Source organism: Triticum dicoccoides, chromosome 6B (assembly GCF_002162155.2).
Source record: "Triticum dicoccoides isolate Atlit2015 ecotype Zavitan chromosome 6B, WEW_v2.0, whole genome shotgun sequence".
Lineage (NCBI taxonomy): Eukaryota > Viridiplantae > Streptophyta > Magnoliopsida > Poales > Poaceae > Triticum > Triticum dicoccoides.
Window position 1 is genome coordinate 114,144,878 of NC_041391.1, and position 16,291 is coordinate 114,161,168.

The 16,291-nt window shown below is 46.2% G+C and overlaps 1 long non-coding RNA gene across 2 annotated transcripts; it reads right to left on the minus strand.

Moving 5' to 3' along the window:
* Nucleotides 1-205: 205 nt before the first annotated feature.
* LOC119324328 lies at nt 206-2,030 on the minus strand. Of its 2 annotated transcripts, XR_005156871.1 has the most exons (5): nt 1,911-2,030; nt 1,138-1,744; nt 995-1,035; nt 683-886; nt 206-536 (listed from the first exon to the last, which is right to left on the minus strand). It is a non-coding gene; the product is annotated as an uncharacterized LOC119324328 (long non-coding RNA). The 2 variants fall into 2 exon arrangements; XR_005156870.1 differs by having other exon boundaries at nt 995-1,744.
* Between the last annotated feature and the right edge of the window lie 14,261 nt (nt 2,031-16,291).

Below are 16,291 nucleotides of genomic sequence, written 5' to 3' on the forward strand. Positions count from 1 at the left end.
CGAGTCATTTACAAGCTACTGTATTCTCAATCAATGAACAATAGTATCCCATGGAGACGAGTCTGTCTAGCAGCGCTGGCACAAGTGCCATCACCATGCTTGGACCTAGAAAGCAGAACAAGGGATCCGGAGGCCCCATGCATTGACCTTAACCACTCTTTCAAGTGGTGAATAATCAAACGACAAACGGTTTTAAAGACACATGAATCCAAACGCAGAGTGATAAACGCGATTACATAGGCAATTACTAGGACAAGTCACACACCAGTATATCATGCACAAGATATGAAACAGGGCTAACCAATCCTGCTCTAAAATCTACACTAGGTGGTCAAACTATCCCGGCTTTTTTGGCAGGCTTGTTCATGACTTCTTCGTCTTCAGAGCATGCACCATCAGTTGCCGCAGCGCCGTCAAATATCGTCGAACATGTGCTCCAATTCATAACTTGCTGCATGGCTCGGTGGGATTAACGCCAACAAGGGGTCGAAGTGGCCGCAACCCTCTTCAAGATCATGACCCACAGCGACGCAATCCTGCATGCAGATCAGAACAAATATTCAGATAATCAACCGATAAAGGAATTCAGAAAATATCCAATATGGCAGATTTTGTAAACGGGGCCTCCTTCACTGACACCAAAAAAACTGGCCACGATGCTGTAAACTTTGCATGTGCTTACATTCTTTGTTCTTTTACCATGTCCCCGGTGTACATGTGTCGATGCGACTTTCAATGTAACTTCTCCATACAGTTAACAGAGAGCTCATGATCATTTCTGACCTATGCTCGCACCCGTACGAACCGTTATCATCCGATCTCAATAGCCACATCATAGCAGTGCAGCCACACCGTTTGATCTGCTATTGGACTGCAGTGGTTTACCCTGCAAATGATCTCGAACCAGACCGCATAAGCACATTGAAACACAGGCAAATAAAAAAAAAGAATCTTGGGGCACAAGGACTTAATAACCAGTTTAGCTCTGACTCACCGCGCATGCATGCACTTTATCCCATGGACATTGAGTCGGCTCTTTGCATACCGGACACCAAAGTCAGTCTCCCAAAGAGTACAAGTTGTAAAACTCATATACTTCTTCGACGGAAGCGAAGCTAGCTGGATTAACAACAGTACCTGCCTTGTTATCAGCATAAGAACGTATCGAAGCCTCAAGCGTAGGAGGCACTCTGCTGGGATTGTTCTCCCTCTCATCTGCATCCTAACTGATCCTAATTCTGCAAATTTTAACATGGACACCAATTAATTGTTGAATCACACATGGGATCCTAAACCAGAAAAATGAAGATATCTGATGCTTTGCATGTCATAATCACTTGTCAATTTCACATGAAGACTCGTTTACTCCATTATGTGCTACCATTATACAGAGTCACAAAATAATAGATTAGATCACAAGTAAACTTCCTTTCGTGTCCAGCAGGAGCCCTGTGATTTTGAGACGACCACTCCCTCTGCATCTCATCTTCTTTGGCCGCTCATATTTTCAGGGGACATTGAATCGGCCGCCACCTCGCTACCACAGATGTATGAATCGATAATCTCCTCTGTCATGATTGTCTCTTCTGGGTGCCGTCCTCCTCCGTTCTCTCCGGACTCCATTCCTCCACTGTTTGCATGGGAAGAAATCTAATCTCCATTGCCTGTGCGAGCCCCATGAATAGAAGCAACAACCAATTCCACTGCAGCCACTTGCCCCTTTAAGATAGACACTGCATCCGACCTAGGAATGAAAGTGCAACCCAATCCAGACGAACACCGAGTTAGATCTAATTTTTAGGAGACGACTCAGATTAAAAAAAAACTACCAGAACAAACACCCCGCACACACCCAATCGATTCCCAATACCAGAATAGAACAAAAATTGCAAGATATGTCAGAAGATTACCCCGAATCGTCATCTTCGAAGAAGAACTCCATCCCATCCATGGGGCCCCGTCCCATGTCCAGTGCGCCGGGAAGAAGGTGATGACCGGTCTAACTCTAACGAGGTAAATGCAAATCGATCTGTAACATTAGCCCAGGAGGCACATCATGTCCCCGCATCACGCACCCATGGGGGAGGCCCATGTACAAAGATAGCACCCCAGCCCATGGCACCGATGTATTGCAACTTCGTATAAGGACTGGAAAAATGAGCAGCACCCATCACAACGTAACAACCTTCGGCCCAGATAACGGGAGTCAGGTAGCTCGGCCTCTAAAACGGCCCACTCATGGAACAACACACTATATAATCAAACTCTTTTGGTGCCTGGCTTCCCATTTTTTTGTAGGTTCCTATACTGATACAATGTTAGCTCAAAACATGAGTAGAATCCCTAAAAGAACAGTTTTAACCTCAGACTTAGGCTTAGGAGGCATTGGGAATGTTAAAACGAGAAAGGGATCCCTTTCAAGTATCCAAGCCACCCACCCGACTATGCTTCCTGCAGGATATGTCCCTCCCTTTCCTCATCCGACGCGCCTCCACCGTAAGCACAACAGTAAAGCTAGGATACATGTTACGTTGCAACAATCATGGCCTACAGGGGCATTCCGTGCAGTTTGCTCTTGTAGTTACTTTATAGTTATTAGAGAGTATGCATGCAGTATAACGGAGGACCGTGGTTATTTGTGAGCAGTAGGGTTTTTGTGTAGGAGTGGATGCTTGCTTGGTTTTATTTTCTCTTTCTTCCTCCTTTTGTGGTCCGATGCTTCTCAAGAGGCATTGGGAATGTCAAACGAGAAAGGGATCCCTTTCAAGTATCCAAGCCACCCACCGAATCATGCTTCCTGAAGGATGTGTCCCTCCCTTTCCTCATCCGACGAGCCTCCCCCGTAAGCACAACAGCAAAGCTAGGATACATGTTACATTGCAGCACTTGTGGCATACACCGGCATTTCGTGCAGCTTGCTCTTGTAGTTACTTTATAGTTATTAGAGAGTGTGTATGCAGAAGAGCTGATGACCGTGATTATTTGTGAGCAGTAGGGTTTTTGTGTAGGAGTGGATGCTTGCTTGGTTTTCTTTTCTTTTTCTTCCTCCTTTTCTGGTCCTGTGCTTTTCACTCGGGTATAAGCTTTTCTACTATACTCTCTTCTTATATAAAGCAATGGTACACAATTTGCATATTCTCAAGAAAACAAATTAGACAGCGTGACTATGAGATACATGTTTGGCCCTTGATCAAGATTGTTACTTTGATATGATTCTACGATCAAGAACAAATTTTGAAAAGATCCAGAAACCACTATTTTTCGTGTATTAGTAGGTACAACACGTAGAGGGTAACCCAAGGGAGGAAAATTAATCAAAGTGAAAAACACGTTGGGGTTCCCACGACATTGTCTTTACTCTTGAGAGCCACTGCACCAGCCAGCACCACTTACTCGCGGTGTCTATAATGAGATCAATAATCTTTTGAAGCTCCACGCGACTGTCATCGAAGAAGGGACGGTTCCTTTCAAACCAAATTTGTTGGCATTATGGTATACCGCAAGTGATTGCTCATGTAATTTTCTTTTTCTATGTTGTAATGATGAGCAATAGCGCATTATGATTATCCATACATTAAATATTGTGATTATCCATGTTCTTTGTAATTTATCATTTCAAGGTCGCACATGTAGAAGGGTGTGTCTTAGTCAGTAAGATGGACTGATGATGTGATGATGTCAATGCAGCGCACGGTCACCCCAGCCAAGCCTTCACTCCAGAGATACTTTCCTGAACAGTAGTAGCGAAGAGACTTAGAAACACAGAGTATTTAACAAAAAAAAAACCAGCCCTAGTAAGAAAGCACCACTCTACAAAAATTAGCAAGAACATACGGAAATTTTCTAAATCCGTGGCAAAAAAACTACCAAATAACGATTAGACACATTTAAACCCGTTTATGATAGGGTTGGCCCACGCATCAGGATTGATGTGGCACCTTAACTCAACACCGTCTATTTGATCGGCAAGTTAGACGTCATGACATATAGGACCCACATGTCAGTCTTAAAAAAATTAACCAAGTCTCCTCCTTCCTTCGGCCATCTACTGCATCATCCTCGACTATGGCAAGCAGCCACTGCAGCCGGCCGAAGGCGAGGTCAAAAGCTCGGAGCGGCGCTTGCGGCAGCTAGCTAGCCAAGCTTGGAACTGCGGTGTGGCGGCTTTGCTCACGTATGAGGAGCACTCGGGCCAGGCAACTAGCCCGCGAGCAGCTTGCTCGTGCGTGAGCCGCGCTTGGGCCAGCCAGCCAGCCCGGGCGGAGGCCAGGTGGCTTGCTCACCCATCACTGGCGCCACCGTCGACCACGCATACGAAAATTTTCAAGAAAAATGCTTGTATACGAAAGAAGAGGATTGCTACTTACATGTGGATCCCATCTGTCATAACAGTCAACACAACGATCAAACAAACAGCGTTGACTTAAGGTGCCTTGTCAGCCCTGACGCGTGGGCCAACCCTGTCTTAAACGAATTTAAACGAGTCAAATCGGCATTTGTAGTATTTTGCCAAGGATTATGAAATTTCATTATGTTTTTGCTAACTTTTGTAGAGTGATAGTTTCTTGCTATGACTGATTGGAATGTGGTAGTTTTTTGTTAAATACTCTAGAAACACGTGTCTGATCCAAAGAAGCCACGTGGAAGACCTGAGTAGCATGTTAAATACTCTAGAAACACATGTTTAATCCAAAGAAGCCTCTTCTGTTACAACACATACAGAAGTGGTGAGCAGTACGTTAATGTCCTCGTAATAGTTGCTTATGATGACCAACTTTTTTTTCCTCGTTTCTGAATTTTTTTTCCCGTGTTGCCGGAAGAATAGGTACTTGTAAACTCTCGGTAATTTCTATTTTCCAAAAACTATTCAAATGACTTTTGAACAGGGAGTCGATCATGCGACATCCAACTGGTAGAGACCTGTCACTACCACCAAGCCATCGAGTTTATTCTGATGAACTTGGCATGCATGACTTGTTTGACACTATCTTTACATTTAAATCCAAATCCGTTCACAGAAAAATCGAAAGGTAGCAAAAAATTCGGGCTTGGCTGTGCTGGCTAGCTAGCCCGTCACCGGTTTGTAGGCGGAGCAGGAGGTGGGGATCTAGATCGGGATGATTTCCTGGTCGGTTCCGGCCGGACACGGCGACAACTAAGCCCGCGGGTGCCGATATTCTTCTTGGAGATGTCGTTTGGGTCTGCCCTACCTCTTCCCACATCATTGTTTCTCGGGTGAAAACCTTAAGTGCGGTGTGGGTGGTGATGGCGCTCAAGGCGTCATGTCCTTCTTGAAGGCGCCACCATGAGAGCTTTGTGCTGGTGGGCACGGTTTGGGTTTGTTCGCAGGTGCAGATGGCACGCCTCTCTTCCTCCAGGGGGCATCTGTTCCGGGCAAAACCCTACATCTGAGTCTCCAGGATCGGATGATGACAAAGACTATGGTTCCGTTGTCCCTCCCGAGGGCATTGTTTTGGAGCAAAAGTTCACTGGAAGGGCCAACAGGTGGAGCAGTGTTGCACCAACCGCATTGAAGACGGCGGGTCTCGGCGGCGTGGAGCAGTGGAGTCTTGGCATTGAACGCCATATGATGGACGTGCAGGCTGGTGGCGTTGTCTGGCATCGTGGCGATGATAGATGGGCCCGACAAGGTCTATACAATAATCCCTTCTGAAGGTGGGACGACAAAAGATGGCGGTGGCTAGCTGATCTTAGATTGTGCGCTTGTGGTGCGTGTTATGGGGCGCCTAGACCGGTTGGTGCTCTTAGCTTGTCTGGCAGGCGGCTTCTCGAGGCCACCGGATTAGATGATGTCCGTTGATGCAGGCACATCTTTATACTTGTAGGTGCAATGACTTTGTTCGTCTTGAAGATGGCTTCCGATTGATTTTTATATTTATTTTGTCAAACTCTGTTAAATAATTTAATAAAGATGGGCATGCATCATTTTGAATAGTATCACTATATATATATACGCCACAAATTTGTGGAGGGCTCTAAAGTCTCAATCTATATGTCGTGGAGGTAGTAGGCACATGTCCGTGAGTTAATAAATTGATATACTATGGGACCATTGGTATGGAACAACAAACGACTATATAATCAAACTCTTTTGGTGCCTGGCTTCCCATTTTTTGTAGGTTCCTAAACTGGTACAATGTTAGCATAAAATATGAGTAGAATCTCTAAAAGAACAGTTTTGACCTCAGACTTAGGCTCAAGAGGCGTTGGGAATGTCAAAACTAGAGACGGAACCCCTTCACGAATGGAAGCCATCCACCTGACCATGCTTCCTGCAGGATGTGTCGCTCAGCGTGCTCATCTGACGCGCCTCCACCGTAGGCACAACAGTGAAACTAGAATTTGTGGTACACAATAGGACTCAGAGCCTACACGATGTTTGCAATCATCTTCCTCTTGTAGTTACTTCATAATTATTAGAGAGGGTGAATGTACTATGTTCCTTCGAGATTAAGAGCTAATTTTCAAAAGATATATCAACCGCTATTTTTCATCAATTAGTACGTACAACACTTGGGGTATCCGGAGGGAGGAAAGATTAATCAAAGTGGAAAACACGTTGGTGTTCCCACTACATTGTCCTGAGAGCCGCTGCACCGGCCAACACCACTCGCTCACCATGTCTATAGTGAGATTCACAATCTTTTGAAGCTTCATGCGACTGTCATGGAAGAAGGGACGGTTCCTCGCAATCTCAACCAAATTTGCACCACTAGTGACTGCCCATGTAATTTTATTTTCTATATTGCAATGATGTCCGAGGTTGCAGTGATGAGTGGTGGCGCATTATGATTATTTACTCATCAGACATTATGATTATCCATGCTGGGATTTTTTTTGTATTTTTATTATTTCAAGGTTGCACATGTAAAAAGGTGTGTCCCGATCAGTAATATGGACTATTGATGTGATTATGGCAATGCACCACACGATCACCACAGCCAAGCCTTGATTGGTGAGATACTTTTTTGAACTAGTTGCAGTGAAGAGTCTTAGAAACACATTTTCAATCCAAAGACGGCACGTGGAAGACCTGGCTGTTACAACGCATCCAGAATAATATTGTGGTGAGTGGCATGTTAGTGTCATCATAAAAGTTTGCTGACATGAAGCAATTCCGCAAATGTTTGCACGAGTTAGATGCAAAATACATAGGCTGGTCATAGTGGGAATAACTTAGCTAGCAACATAAGCACCCCAAGATAAATTTGCCTATGTGACAAGTAGTTAATAAGGAGAGTGGTCTTTGTGGTAACATAATATATTACCACAACATAACACACCCCTACAAACTAATAAATGCAATCACTATATACTACCACCTCTAACATTTTGTAGTATGAAGATAGTAACATAGACTAGTATCATATGAATGACACTAGTCTAAATTACTCACCACTATGACTACCGTTATATGCATAGTCAATACAAATAGGAAAGAGTGTTTTAGTAAAGTTCAATTACTCCCAACAACAACAGCTACTACGTACGCCCTCCGTCTGGAAATACTTGTCATCAAAATGGATAAAAGGGGATGCATCTAGACATATTTTAGTCCTAGATACATCTCTTTTAATGCATTTTGATGACAAGTATTTTCGGACGGAGGGAGTACTTAAGTACTTGATGCTTATATATGCATAGTCAATACAAATAGGAAAGGGTGGTTTAATAAAGTTCAATTACTCCCAACAACAACTACTACGTACTTAAGTACTTGATGCTTATATGCATAGTCAATACAAATAGTAAGACAATACACGATCGAGCTTCTCATCTCGTGCTCATATATACGTGCTAACATACATGGAACATCACACTTTTCATATGTGGCTCATACATATTTTTGTGTATATATCTCTTTGTTCATGGATTCGGCTTGGGAGGCATTGGGAATTAAGGGTGCACGTAACCGCCTGCTATGTCTTGTGCAACTTCTACAACGACTATCTCTGCTCACACACATCTTTCTTGGCCAATTATCTGTTGTACTTTTCATCTGCGTTCCTGTTCAGTTCCTTGGATACAACGTCGACCTGTTTGCGTGCACATGTTTTCTAAGCCAAAGGAGCAGCAGCGTGCACCTGCAATAGACAGATCATGTGAAGGCACGGTTAGACAACATAGCCCGCATGAAAACGGAAATTTCCTGTTGGTTTCTTGTTTGGCTCTCTACCGTGTGTTGCAAACTTGTGATAGCAAATAGGGAAGATAAGCTGGAAATGATAGATGGTGGCTTGGTGCCTTTGTGTTTGTGGGCGCAGGCAAAACCAGTAGCCACCTTGTTTCACTGATTATTATCAGTAGTTATCATGCGGTGTATGTTGATTATTTACTTTTTTGCCGGTTACCACCAAACAACTCAGTATTAATTGGAGCTAAGGGAATCTCCAATGCTGACCCACAAAATGTTGAATACAAGAGCAAATTACTATGAGATTTAAACCAAACGCACAGTAAATAAATCATGACAACTATAACAGAGATTACACTAATCATGCGGATTAGTACAGTAGATGAACAAGGAGGACAAGGTCACATACTGTGCGGCGTGAGCAGAACCATTGGCGTTGATGTTGTAAGCCATGTCCTCTATGAAGAGGTTGCCGAGATCGAGGAAGAAGTCATCATTGGCGAAGTCGTTGCTGCCAGCAGTCACGCGAGTGCACTCCCCAAAAACCGGATCGCCCCTTTCCCGGACAGGATCACGAGAGGCGGGGTTCCGGAGGCCTGCTGTCCCTTCTCTCGGTGCATGCCGGAAGGAGGGATGGAGAAGACTAGGGTGGCGGCACGCTGTTCTAGAATGGTGCGAAACAATATGTTATGGCGGCAGCTAGGGTAGACGTCTGCCTGTCGGGTAGGTCGTGTGAGCAAATCCCACGTCCAAGTCAGTAACAGCCCCACGATCCAAAATAACCGGAAATAGCTGAGTAATTAATGCGTTTGTTAATTAGTAATTAATGACTCACTAATTTTCCCGAGCAGCAAAACTATAGAAAACATGCATAACACTACTAGGGATAACCTTATACATGGAGACTTATCAAGCACATGCTATAAAGAGGCGCTACTGATAATTAGCAGTAGCGCGACACCCTGATAATGCGCTACTACTATTATGGCCGCACATTTGCCGTCAAGCTAGGTATAGTAGTAGCATCATTCTAGAAAATGCGCTACTGCTAAGGAAATATCAATAGCGCGTTGTCCTGTACCACGCTACTGGTAAGTCTAACTTACCTTCACCCACGCATAGCCCTCACTCTCACCCTCCCCACTCTGCATCTCCATCCCGCCCGTTGTTGCCGCTGCCGGCCCGTCGCCGCCGCCGCATTGCCGCCCGCTGTTGTCGCCGTCGCCCCCCGGTATGTCTCCCTCCCTCCCTCCGACCGTCCTCCCTCCCTTGCTCCCTCCTCCATCCCTCCCTCCCTTCACCATCCCTCTCTCCCCCCGACCTTGTCCCTGTTGGGGAACGTTGCATGTGAAACAAAAAATTTACTACGCTCACCAAGATCCAATCTAGGAGATGACCATCTATGAGAGGAGAGATTTGATCTACATACCCTTGTAGATTTCTAAGCGGAAGCATTAAGAAACACGATTAATGTAGTCGAACGTCTTCGCGATCCAATCACGATCCGTCCTGTGAACTCCGATCCAAGTGCCAAACGGACGGCACCTCTGCGTTCGACACACGTATGGCATGATGATGCCTTCACCTCCTCGATCCAGTGAGCGATGGTTAAGTAGTAGCTCGAGTCCTCTGACAGCACGACGGCGTGGTGGCGGCGGTTGTGGAATCTCAGCACAGCTTCGCTAAGCACTACAGAGAGGAAGAGGGCTACGAGGGAGAGGAAGTGCAGCGCCATGGCGTGGAGATGTGCTCAAAGGTGCGGCTTCCCTCTCTCTACCTCTCTATATATAGGGGAAGGGATGAGGGGGTGGCGCCCCTAGGGTTTCCCGTAGGGGGGCGCCCAGGGCATATGGGATCTCCCCTAGGGTGACTTGCCCCCAAGCCGAGTGGAGGGAACCCTAGAGGAGGGCGGCCCACCTCTCCTGGTCACGTGGGAAAGGGTGAGGGGGCACACATGAAGGGAACATGCCCTAGAGGCAATAATAAAGTTGTTATTTTATATTTACTTATTCATGATAAAGGTTTATTATTCATGCTAGCATTGTATTGATCGGAAACCTTGATACATGTGTGAACACACAAACGGACACCGTGTCCCTAGTGATCCTCTACTAGACTAGCTCGTTGATTAAAGATGGTTAAGGTTTCCTAACCATGGACATGAGTTGTCATTTGATAATGGGATCACATCATTATAGGAGAACGATGTGATGGACAAGACCCATCCGTTAGCTTAGCATAATGATCATTCATTTTATTGCTATTGCTTTCTTCTTGTCAAATACATGGTTCTTCGAGTATGAGATTATGCAACTCTCGGATACCAGAGGAATGCCTTGTGTGCTATCAAAATCACTAGATAAAGTAAATGTCGTTATACTTATATCCCGAGGCAAAAGGTTGAGTACATGTCCGAAGAGTAGAGTCGCACACACGCACTCTGTCTCTCAGAATCTCACACACACATACACCAGTTACGTGACGCCCACTTAAGCAGACACGTATGTTACAATTCGTGCACCCGCGGGTACACATGATGCTGCATATTTATTTAAGCCGGACGACGAAGCCAAACAGTAGCTGCATTCATTCCCCACCCGTCGCCTCTTCTCTGGTCGCCGTCGCCCGGTAGCCATGGCCCGGCCGAAGGTAACTGGTAACAACATACACCATAATCCCGCCGGAGCGGCGCTTTAATTCGGAAATTTTACTGGTTATGCATGCATCTTTTTGTGCTAGCACTCCTATATAAGGGTTAACCGGTTGCGTCCCGCGGATGTGCGCGGGCGGTGGAAGAAGGATAAGGGAAGTGGGTTGTGGAGTAACGTTTTTACCACAAATTCTTAGGAAACTGAGTGCAATAATTGAGTAGTTTTGCAAACTATCAGTACTACACCTGAAACGGTTAAAAATCAATACTCTCTTGCCAGCGCGCGCTTCCCGCATGAAACGGTCAGCGTCGCCCTGGAGCATCAGTGCCACATTAATGCCTGGCCAGAGGGGAGGCGACCTCTCACTGGCGCCAGCTTTGAAGCAGCGCGACGGCCGAGAGAGCGCCGCTTCCCCGTGCACGCGTCTGCTCCGCGTCGAGGCTGGCCATAGGCCCTGTTTGGACCCATGTCTTAGAGTTAGTTTGAGCTAGTTGGGACTCAAATAACCCTAAAGTATCCAAGCATGAGGGTTAAATTGGAGCAAGTTGCACCGAACCCACAAAAAAAAACTATCCCATCCAAGAGGTGCTAACTAGAGATAGTTCTCATTGGGTCCACTGAAAAATCACTTTTCTCTCTCCATCAAGCGCATTTATTGTCAATCTAACCCTGTCACCCAAACACCTATTTGGCTACAGTTAGTTCAGGGTTAGTCATGAGTTAGTCTAACCTCTAGCTAAGTTAGAGTAGCCAAACAGGAGCAGTTAGGACATGCAAGTTTCTCAAAGCATACAGTCAAATTCGTACATGAAAGGATTTTTTTATTTTTGAAAATAGAACGTCAAAGGATCTTCGAATGATATAATTTTCAAATTATATAAAATCTTATCAATAGTCAAAGGCATCCTCGAAGAATGCATTAGGCCCTATATAAACCAAGTGCTCTAAACGAGTTCAAAACGAGAAACTGGACCCATTCATGGCACGACACGCCTGTCTCGTTTGGTCCATCGGTCAAAGCGCTTCCTCTTCTTGGCATAACAATAGAGTACAATACTATTTTTTTAGAAGGCTATTGGCATGTCGCTAACATGTGATGAGTTAACCGACCTTAATAGACGGCAAAAACGTCAGCCCGCCGCACTTTGAGAGAGACGAGGAGGGAGAAGCGATGCGGGCTGCTAGATTACTAGAGATAGGTGTCGCACGGAAGCTAAGAAATATGATGATAGCGTGGGTTAGCCATGTACTAGTATGATGTAACTACACTGGGCTGCCGTGTTTCGTACTCTTTCAGTCCACTGTGGAGATGATTGGTTGATTTTATATCACCGAATAATATAAAATATTATGAGTGCAGACGCTCCACCACGAGGTTCCTTGCTCCTTCTCAGTCGTCGCGAATCTATGTTCTTCCACTCTATTTTTTTACGTGAGCTTTGTTCATCCTTTTGCCAACACGCGAGATAATATCTAGCATCAAGGTGCACGTGTCATGCAAGGATCGTTCCATCTATATGAAGAATACGTGGGACTGAAACTACGAGACGGACATGTACCCAGGGGTGGACGTACGAACCTGACTAATGTAGCGCGGTAAGTGAAGTAGAAAGGCATAGATGGTATGAACATACGTGGCATATAGGGTGTGTTTGTTTGCGTTCTTGTCTCAGCATAGTTGTTCCCTCTTCATGCATTCTCAACTCAACACCCCTCTTCATGCATGATCTCTTTATGCATGCTTCTAGTGTATTTGTGCTAAACTATTGTGGACTCATGCATCCTCCATACACTTTACCAAACACCCAAAAATGTGTCGAGAAGGGAACTCTTGGGCGACATTGGTCTCTTACTACGTACCACTAAATGTTGTGCGTGCAATGCATGGTGATGTTATGGAGTATGTGCCTAAGTACTCTACTACTACTATATTAATTGGAGGCACATATTAGCTTTTATATTTGTTTACGTGTATGCCCCGAGCCCGAGACCTTTCAACTAGACGTGTCTTTCTCCCCGGGTCGCATTTTGTATCGTTCATACCACTAGCACTACTACGTGTGGTCTCCGACCTAGAAGTGGAAGAAGTGGAGATGCTCTACCACGCAATTTTTTTGTGCGCAGGGCTCTACCACATTGTTCATGTCCCACTTCTTTCGCTGACGTGGGGGACATCCAGCACGTGTCGTGTTTGGCACTCTTCATCGTAGAGTTGAAACGCTAGCATTCATCAGAAATAAAAAATAAATATAAATCAACAATGATGCTATACCACGCAGTTTCCTTGCTCCTCGATATCAGAAAGAATACTTCTGTTCGCCAACATGTGGGACGTCGACTATCCTGGTCCACTTGCCATGCCCACAAAACTCCAAGGGAGAGTCACCCCGGTCGTCGCGCCGCAGTAATAATGACTAACGAGCCATCAAATCACAGGCCCAACCTTTCCCACTTTGAAGTTTCTCGGACGAAGGAACCATCATGACTTTGTTGAATTCCGCTTCTTGAAGAAAACTACAGTACCAGCAGTACTGCTAGCTACAGTAGTTACTCCAACAGAGGCCTCCTTTCATTCATAGGATAGGAATTTTATAGGAATATGAAAATCATAGGAAGTGAGATCACATGCATCTCAATTCCTATAGAGAAAGAGATGCCATTTGATGCATAGGATAGGAATTTTTCCTTTGAGTCTAGGCTAATGTACTGGTAATTTGCTCTAAAAACTACAGTAGTAACTAGTAGTACTGGTACATGCTCGTACTCAGACACAGACACACACACTAACTACTAGTACTACTACTTCTCACATGCTGGCCAGACGCTGTCGTTCTCCTTCCGAGCTTTGTCGGCGACACCCCACCGTGCTTGGATCTCCGCCGACCTCTCCGCAACAGCGCGTGCATCCTCTTCTTTCTTGCGACAGTGGGCCTCTCTTTTCTTGAGTGCTTTCTGACTTTTTCGCTTCCCGTGTGCAGCTTTGGCCGCCTCTTGCTCTTCCGCCCATTCGGCCTTGACAGCTTCAAATTCCTCCCACATAGGTGTGAGGTCGCGAGCGGCGATGAACTCGGCACAGCGGAATGCCATCGCTTCCCTACCATTTTGTGTGCGGCCATGGGCAGCGAGGAACTTGGCGCGGCGGGATGCCATCACTTCCTTACCGGTTAGTGTGCGGCGCGGTGGCATGAATGACGCTTGGTGAGAGCTTTGGGTGTAGTGGCCGGACAACTGTATAGTGCATTGGTTTGTCAAGAGCTCAAGGACAAAAGACGAAGGAAATTTGGATTCCCCTTCAATCCTGGTCATTTATTACCGAGTAAAATGCATTGGCGGTCATTGAACTTATATTGATAGCTCACTTTGATCATTGTATACGAGATATGGTGATTATACAGTCACTGGCTCAGAGTATAGCTCCGTATTTATCTGGTTGACCAATAAAACAGTCCGCATGCGCCTCATCGGCTCGTGTTCTTTATCTATCTACACGGGCCTACCTGTCAGTGGAGAAAGAAATAAAAACCAAAATTATGCGTGTGTGGGGAATCAAACCACGGACTCGTTGCTGCAACGCACACTCGTCAGCCAAATGAAAATGAAATACTTTGCGTCAGACACTCATGCTCATGCCGTCAAAGCATGCTAATGCATGCACGTCGCCCTCTCAATCAAAGTCCTGCTCATGGCGCAACGCAAATGGCAAGCCCATCACCTACGCGCCCCGGCGGTGCCTGACATTACTGTTTAGACGTTTGATGGAGGCTTACGCGAACGCCGAGCATGTATTCACCTGGCTCAATACCAACGGTCATACTCGTGAGCGCCTTGCTCATGTATATTGTCCATCACAACGACAATCTATAAAACAGCCTAGCTAGAGAGGGTACTATGGTACGGAGTATGTACTATCATGAGCAACTGATCTTAGTGCCACCGCACACGAGTGTGTGTCTGATCGATATGTCCATTATTCATAAGTCATGCATGGTTGTGTGGTGTCTAATGGTGGTCATCGAAGGCTAGCTGGCGACAACAACAGTTGCATGGACGCCTGATTGTCAATACGTGCCGCATATGCTTCAAAGGCTCGTCATGCATGAGTTCACACTTTACCACCACGCCAATGTCTGACCGCCCTGGCCTACCGAAACCCCTTCCATCTCTAGCGCGCGCTTCCCGTCTGAAACGGTCACCATCTCTCCAGAACGTCAGTGCCACATTCACCGGACTTAACTACAGGTGTAGTTGGTGTGTCACAGACATGTGGGCCAGATGCCCGTTGGGCCCACATGTCAGTAACCCAACGCACATGTAGTTAAGTCACTAAAGGAGCGTCCGCATTCACGCCCGACGAACCTCCTCCGACGCCAGCCGTCCATCCGTCTGCCGCGACTCATTGCCATTCGCCCGCTATATTAACTTGAGCCCCAGCTCCCAGCCATAGCCAAAGACCCACACTCATTATCCTCCGGTCCCTTCCTTCTGTCGGCACCACTCCAACCATGGACTCCTGGCGCTCGAAGCTCTCTTGGACGTACTGTCGCACGAGCAGACCAAGGACATGGGTGGCTCCGCTCCGGGTGCGCTCCAAAGCTCTCTTCGACGTACTGTCGCAGGAGCAGACGAAGGAGATCACCGGCACCCCCCCCGGCCGCTCTCCGCAGCCACGACTACGAAGCCGGCGCGCGTGCACGGGCGCAGCCGATAGCGAGGAAGAGTAGTACATGGTAGGTCACCGCTGCTCTGGTCCCAGGAAGGCCACCGCTACTCCACTCAGTTGATGCCAAGCTTTGTGGGGTAAACATCGATGGCCGATTAGCCGCTTGACGGTGATGTGGAGGCGAAAATCTTCAGAACCTTGTGCTCCAGAGGAGGAGATTATCGAGGCAGATGAGGAGGCAAAGGCAATGGCCGGCTTTCTCGGGTTCATGGCCGGACATGGTGGTTGGGAGCTGTCGATCTTTAGATTAGGTTTACAGTAGGTTTTAGTATGGTTTGTGCAAAATATGTCATGAATTTCGTCCAGTTTGTAGGAAAAGTTTTTGAAATGTAATGAATTTCATCCGATTAATTTGAAATTTGCTTTGTTTGCACGAATTTCGTCCGGTTAGTTCATATAGTTGTCGAAAGGTATGCGGGCAGTATCGGATGGCATCCATTAGTGTCCTCGGATAGATGCCGGTGTAAATTTGTGCGTCAGCGCTGGAGATGCCCTAACTATCATGCTATAATCGCTAACAGTGCTCCATTATTTGGCAGGGAACAGTTATCCCTCGATCGAAATCAGATCCACGGTGTTTTGCACTCCTCCCACGTAAGAGTGTAAACTCTTGCTTACATAAAAATGGAGCAAGTGGACGGCACTGTAGCACGTCATATCACTCAAACTAGCCCGCCTAACGAGCGGGAAAGCACCACCCTCATCCATTTGTTCTGGATTTCTATCGATCGATCGCGCGAAAATGTTACGCTTTGCAAGTTCTAA